The sequence below is a fragment of the Kryptolebias marmoratus genome, linkage group LG24, assembly GCF_001649575.2.
Source record: "Kryptolebias marmoratus isolate JLee-2015 linkage group LG24, ASM164957v2, whole genome shotgun sequence".
In the NCBI taxonomy this organism is placed as follows: Eukaryota; Metazoa; Chordata; class Actinopteri; order Cyprinodontiformes; family Rivulidae; genus Kryptolebias; species Kryptolebias marmoratus.
In genome coordinates, this window is record NC_051453.1 from 19,584,201 (window position 1) to 19,591,274 (window position 7,074).

Genomic DNA, 7,074 nt, shown 5'->3' on the forward strand with positions numbered 1-7,074 from the left:
TAATCATCAAAATTAAACGAAATAAACATTTGAAATATATGAGTTTGTATGTAATGTATGAATATAATATACAAGTTTCACTTTTTAAATGGAATTACTGAAATCAATCTACTTTTTCATGATATTCTAATTTTATGACCAGCACCTGTACATGACATTTCAGCTTTTTTTAATGGTATTAATACTGTTTGGACGATTCCTATTGTAGAATGTGTCAATTTTGGGAGAGAAAAGATGCTTCTTAGTTGTCCTTAAGGTTAAACTAACGATTATAATTTATTGATCATTTGTTTTTAATACAAACTGTTTGGGGAATCTTCAATAGTTACTGTTGACAGCATAAATTGAAAAAGAAAGATAAGAAAAAGAAGATAAACTGTCCAGCTAAACCTAGCTAACGTCATGTAGCATAACCAGAGTTACTTTTTCAAGCTTCGCCTTTAGTTGGCTTAAGTTTTGTTGTGCCTTAAATTTATCAGACTAAAAAGAATGAATTTAATTTTTTTAATAAATCTTCACTATTTATTAGGAACACTTGAATAAAGTTTGCACCTTTAGGGCTAGCAGTTGCTCTTGTCAAAGATTGCAACCAGTTCGTTGAGATTTTGGTTCATAGTTTGAGCTACAAATTTAAGTCCTGTTGCACTACGTTCCAATGATAGTTCGTCGGCTGTGACACGCGAATTCACATTGACCTTTTAATAACACCTCAACTGCCTTTTTTACACACGTTTTGCTATTCCTGAATATTTTTTAGGATGCATCATGTTATATGTAATAATGTTGAAGGGCACAACTGTAGATGATCAGATTATCTCCTTTATGCTTCAGACGTCGGCCCACAAATTTGCCCTTGTGGTTGTTGTAGCAACCATGTCGGAGTGTTTGGCAGGGGATAAATCGTTTCTGCTTGGCGTAGAGCATTTGAGAAGTACAAGTGATCAGCATCTGATGAGCAGCGTCCAACTCATCAGCATAAGAGGACTCACAGCAAGGATGAAGACACTTGAGCTGATATTAGCTGCTAAGACACATCTGAGGGACGACTGTAATCTAATTCACATCAGACATGTATGCTTAAGATCCTTTATTTTGTCTTTATTATTGTTGCTTATGATAACTTTCTAACAATATGTGCTGCAGATCTAACACATTTCTAACTTCTCAACACATAAGCACTTTGGATCGCCTTGCTGTTGAAAAGTGCTATATAAATAAATTTCACTTCACTTCACATACAGCCACTCTAGATTTTTCAGACAATTAAAAAAATGTGCTACAGGAACAGTTTACAGACGTATTTGTACCAACACTGGTACTAACATAGATACTTGTAAAAAAAATATGATCTCTGTTGTGGGGGTTGTAAATGAAATTAAGAGACAGCAGGTAAAAATTAAACTTTATTACAAACCAGCTATCATGTCTTCTCTTTCTCTGGACTCCTAACACGTGTTCCTGTGCTCCACGCTGTTGCAGTAGCGCCATCCAGTGTCAAGAAGTATGAAGTATGAACAGCAACATTAGCAACATAAAATGCATTCACAGTGTAGACGCTGGAATCAATCAATCAATCAAATTTTATTTGTATAGCACATTTCAGCAGCAAGGCATTTCAAGGTGCTTTACATAATTAAAAAACAAAATAAAAACAGCATGTGACAATGAATAAACAGTAAGAAAGAGAAAAACATCGAAGACATCAAAACCCCGCACTCTAACCCTGATTTAGCCATAAGCAACTCTAAACAGGTGGGTTTTAAGTTGAGATTTAAAGGCACCCAGTGTTTCAGCTGTTTTACAGTTTTCTGGAAGTTTGTTCCAAATTTGTGGTGCGTAGAAACTGAAAGCTGCTTCTCCTCGTTTGGTTCTGGTTCTGGGGATGCAGAGCAGTCCAGAAGCAGAAGATCTGAGGGGTCTAGACGGTTGGTACAGCGATAACAGATCTTTAATGTATTGTGGTGCTAAACCGTTCAGTGATTTATAAACTAACAACAGTATTTTAAAGTCTATTCTTTGAGCTACAGGGAGCCAGTGCAGGGACTTTAAAACTGGTGTTATGTGCTCTATCTTCCTGGTTTTAGTGAGAACACGAGCAGCTGCAGCTGTTTGATTGATTTATTAGTTATTATTTATTAGATTTATTAATATCTCCCCCATTACCCAAGCAGACAATCTCATTCCTTTTCAGCAATAGTAATACTTTCTCAGAAGAATTTGTTTCACTGCAATGTAAATGGAGTGTCTGCAATTAATCTTTATTTTTTCAGATTGCAGAAGTGTTTTTAAATGCAAAGAAACTCTTCATAAAACACAAAACACTATCAAGATTACAAGTGGCATTAGCTCAATTTCGCAAGACTTTTGTTGACATTCTTTCACTTTCTTTTCACAAACATTTTTTAATCAGTTTATTTAATTACATAGTCTTTTGTTCATGTTGATCCAAGTATTTCCTTTTGCTGAACAGTTTGTTTTGATGTCTGTTTTGGACTGAGGGGTTAAATCAGTTCAAACAATGTAATAAAAAACAAAGCTACAATTAAGTTTGATTGTCTGGCTAATGTCGCTGTGCTTATTCAGCAGACACACACAAGCCTCTCCTACTGTTCTTTGTTATTGTTCACCTGTTTACTGATTAAGGCCACGTTTCGGCCTCGTGCCTCATGCAGAGCTTTACTTCGTTGCCTCTCGGTGCACTGCAGCTGCAGTGGATCAACAGGAACATTCAGACCTGATCTCTGACAGTTTCACTGTATCTGTGAAGATAATAATGCAACAAGGTGGGAATCTCTATTGTTCATTATTATTTTTCAGATTATATTGCTAAACAACAGAGATTCCCAACTTGTTGCAGCTGTGAACATGTACGCAGAAAGACTGTGGAGTAAAGGAATGAAAACCAATATTTAGTATTTAGGAAAAAAATACCTTGCTTAAAAAAATAGAAAACAGACAATATATTGTCTTCATATTTAATGTAAAAATACCTTGCTTTACCAAATAGAAAAAATACTCTATATTGTCTCAATATTTAATGTAATGGAAACTATATTGGCTGAAATCAATACTGATATTAAATTCTCTGTAGGATGCAAGATTTTGGAGGTTGAAGAGGCTGAAATATTTACTTTGTGATGACGGTTTGCCTTAGTTTTAGCATCTGAGAATGACTATCATAAGAGAAGTATTTAACCCTGGATTTTACTTGTTTCCAAATGCTTACTATACAAACTGCATATTTGAACATTGTTCATTCATCTTACTGTCTGCTTGAAGTATGAACCTGTGTTATTACGTTAATAAAATCTCATCACAAGACTCCCATTGAATGCTTGATTTCTTTAATTTTTAAACAAACAAAAAAATCAGCATTTCTACCTCAAACTACCAGATCAAAGTCACGCATGGCAAGGAGCTATCTGGGAAATCTCGGCAAAGTAAGACCTTGCTGTAAATTCAAAATAAACAAAATGACACCATAATTGTCAGTTTGGAGTCTGTAAGTGAGTGAGTGTGTGGCCAATACTTTGCTGAAAAGTAAAAAAAAAGGTGTTTTGCTGAAAAACGGTAAATGGCTTGCACTTGTATAGCGCTTTATCTAGTCCAAGGACCCCGAAGTGCTTCACACTACAATCATTCACTGATGGCGGTAAGCTACATTGTAGCCACAGCTGCTCTGGGGCGAGCTGACAGAAGTGAGGCTGCCGGCGTCATCGAGCCCTCTGACCACCACCAGTAGGTAAGGCAGGTGAAGTGTCTTGCCCAAGGACACAACAGCTGAGACTGACAGAGTGGGGGCTCGAACCAGCAACCCTCTAGTTACAGGACGAACCCCTACCTCCTGAGCCACTGCTTATATTCTTATTCATTTGTGTTTCACTGAAGGCTCACCATATTTGCCCACTTTTTTTAGCCAATAAGGGAGTACAGAAATTGTCATTTTTATGAAGTTAAGTTCTGCTTCTTTTTTAGGTAAGCAGGAATTTTGTTTGTTATTTTGGCTTTGAAGACCTTGATATTGTCCTGTTTAATTTGTTTTTTCAAAAAGCATAAATAAATGAATATTCTGCTACAACTAATGAGCTACCAGCTTTCATGGACTGACAGTACAATACTTTAACCATTCTGAGTGCACAAAAATGAGAATAAATTGCAGAAACAGACTTGCTGACAAAAGAAAAAATAAAAAGTTCAGCACCCAAAAAGATTGGTTCTAATAATCTGGTACACACGCAGAGCAGTAAATGATCTGATTTGCAAGACACTGACATGACTAGATTGAGCACCAGAGAGCACAAGTAGTGCTTGGTCTCCCCGGTGTTATCAGGCAGTTGCTGGAACATCAAAGTCAAGAGTGAAGCTTGCCAGACAAAGAAGATACGTCGTACACTTATTAGACAGCATAATGAAGTTTAATAAAGGTCACATTGCTGGTTGGCTTGTGGTTGGGTGTTGTTCAACTGCCCACCACATGGGGCAGCTGCCGGTCACAGAGGCCCAATGAGAGGGCACCCACACATATTGTGAAGGTCCCAGTCACCCAAGACAGACCAACCGAAGGAGGATAATCGTATTGTGCACTAAGCATTACACCCCATGACCGCTGCGCTTGCCTATATCGGACTCTTTACAACAACCCTGGACCATCTCACGTGCAGAACGCCATAAACACCAGAGCAAAAACAGCTGCGTGTCGAGTGGCGCTGTAACCTAGGAGACATGACAAGATGAGGAGCAGCTCTGTATCGTGTTCAGTGATGCATCGCAGCTCTGCATTACCAGAGATGATGATCAAACGCACCCAGTTTGAAGAACTGACCAAAAACGGCCTCAACAGTCATTTCTTGACATAAGATGATCTTGGTTTAAAGGCCGAATGCATTCCTTTAAGAAATGCTAGGCTTTTTATTTAACGTAGTGTTAAACTGAAATCATATAAAGGTTAAAAAACAAAAACTTACTCTGAACCTGCCCTATGTGAAAATGATCCTCGCCCGAATTACAGAAGTAACGGCTTTTAGGCGGACAACAAAACAAACTATCAGACACTTTACTTTCTTAATCTAATTTAAAGGAGATTAAATTTATTTAAATTCTGTGAATCAAAACAGCTGATCAAGATGCTGACTGCTACAAGGGGTGTGTAACGGTGTATGAACTTGATGTAATATTAACTCAACAGGTAAAATGTTCTGCTTTAAGTGAGGGGGGCATTAGCTGGCTGAAACAGGTACTCAAGCCTAATCTGGGATTAGCTTCACAGCTTTGTATATTGCCAAGGGATTTCTCTTTAACCTTATGCTTTGGCTGATATGCAGAAGGGGGCTGGGCAACATGGTGGTACTGGGGCACGATGAGCGGAATTATGCTTTCTGTTTTATTTATTTAAATTATTATCATACAGTTCATCCATTGACTGCATCGGATGATGTGTGTACAAATATTCTCAAATGCATATAATTCCGCCAGTTTCCATAAGATGATGCAGACATTAAAAGATCCATATCTTAAAATGATACAAAGTAATTAAAAAACAAAACAGTAAAGTGCAATATAGTTAATTCTTGTTAAAGACTTGACTAGCTCTGTAAATAGCCGTATGAGGGAAACACGTGCTGAAGGCATTACAGAACCAGAAGTTTGGCACAAGGAGGAGTGTGTGTGTTTAGGGGGGACAGATGGGCTGACCAAACACAGGACTTTGTCCTGAAACCTGCTTTTGTTCAACTGGTTCGTTTCAAACAGTAATGCTGAGACTTCACAGTTATGTAATGATGTGGGGGCAGCAGCTCACCGAATTCCCAGCAACACGTCTGTCAGGTTACACGTGTAGGATAAAGTCAAGGAAGCTGCATTTTAAGGAACCTGCACGTTCATTTATAATGAGAAAGCTGTGTAAGTGTGTGTTAAATGGGTCCCACTGTACAAGCTTGAGATTATAAAATCTTTATGGCAACTTATGTCACACTTTGTGATGTAAGATTTAGGCTCCATCCACACTACTTTTTATTTCTATTTACAAGTATATGTGAGTGCATCCCCAGTCCACGCATAAACGAAGGCGGGGGACACCCTGGACAGGTCTCCAGTCTATCACAGGGCCACATAGGGACAAATGAGACAGACAGCCATTCATACTCACACCTAGGGACAATTTAGAGACGCCAATGAACCTAACATGCATGTTTCTGGTGGGAGGAAACCGGAATACCTGGAGTAAACCAATGTGTGCACGGGGAGCAAGCACTGCCATGCCGCTTTGCTTTCAGAACATCACAGCCTAATTTGCTGCCCTTGAAACACCAACAACAATGGAGCTGATTTTACCAGTTTTTATGAGTCTCTCTTGTTTTATCTTTAATCCTTTAATTGTGGGCTGAAAAACTGAACATAAACTGTAAATCAAATATGTATCTATATATCTATATAGATATATATAAAACAAGTTTTAGAGAGTCTTTAGTCAAGTGTTCTTTTTCTGCATTTTGATATGTTGTTAATGCGGACGTTCTCGCCACCTAGTGGTGCGGCAAGGGGATTTCAACATTTTTGTGTGGATAGAGGAATAAAATGTATAAAAGGAAAAGATAAAATGCATTAAACATTTCTGGGCCTTAATAAATCCCAATCTGTAGAGTTTCTTGTAGCAACAGAATCACGTATGTCAAAAACATTCAATATATGGAAATTAAGCACTGGCATTAACGCTCTATAATTAGATCTTTACTCTAAAAAGAGAAAAAAGTTGGGGAAAAAAATGATGGCGACAGCAGAAGTCACAGTGCATAATGAATAGATTAACCAATTACATAAAGCTGATTGTATATCCTAATTGTATATCAATAAAATAAAAGTAGAAATTAGCTTTCCCCATGCTGTCCCTGTGTTTTAGGATTTGTGGTTTTATACCATGTTATGTGCTAAAGTGCAGCTGAAGGTTATGGTTTTCCAAATGTATGCCACAATCAATTTTGACCTTCTTTTCATGTGCTTGGAGATAAACCTGGTGGTGGCAGCAGGTGCAGTGATGGCCAGGACTCCTCCCTCCGTCTGATTCTGAGAGCTGTCAGC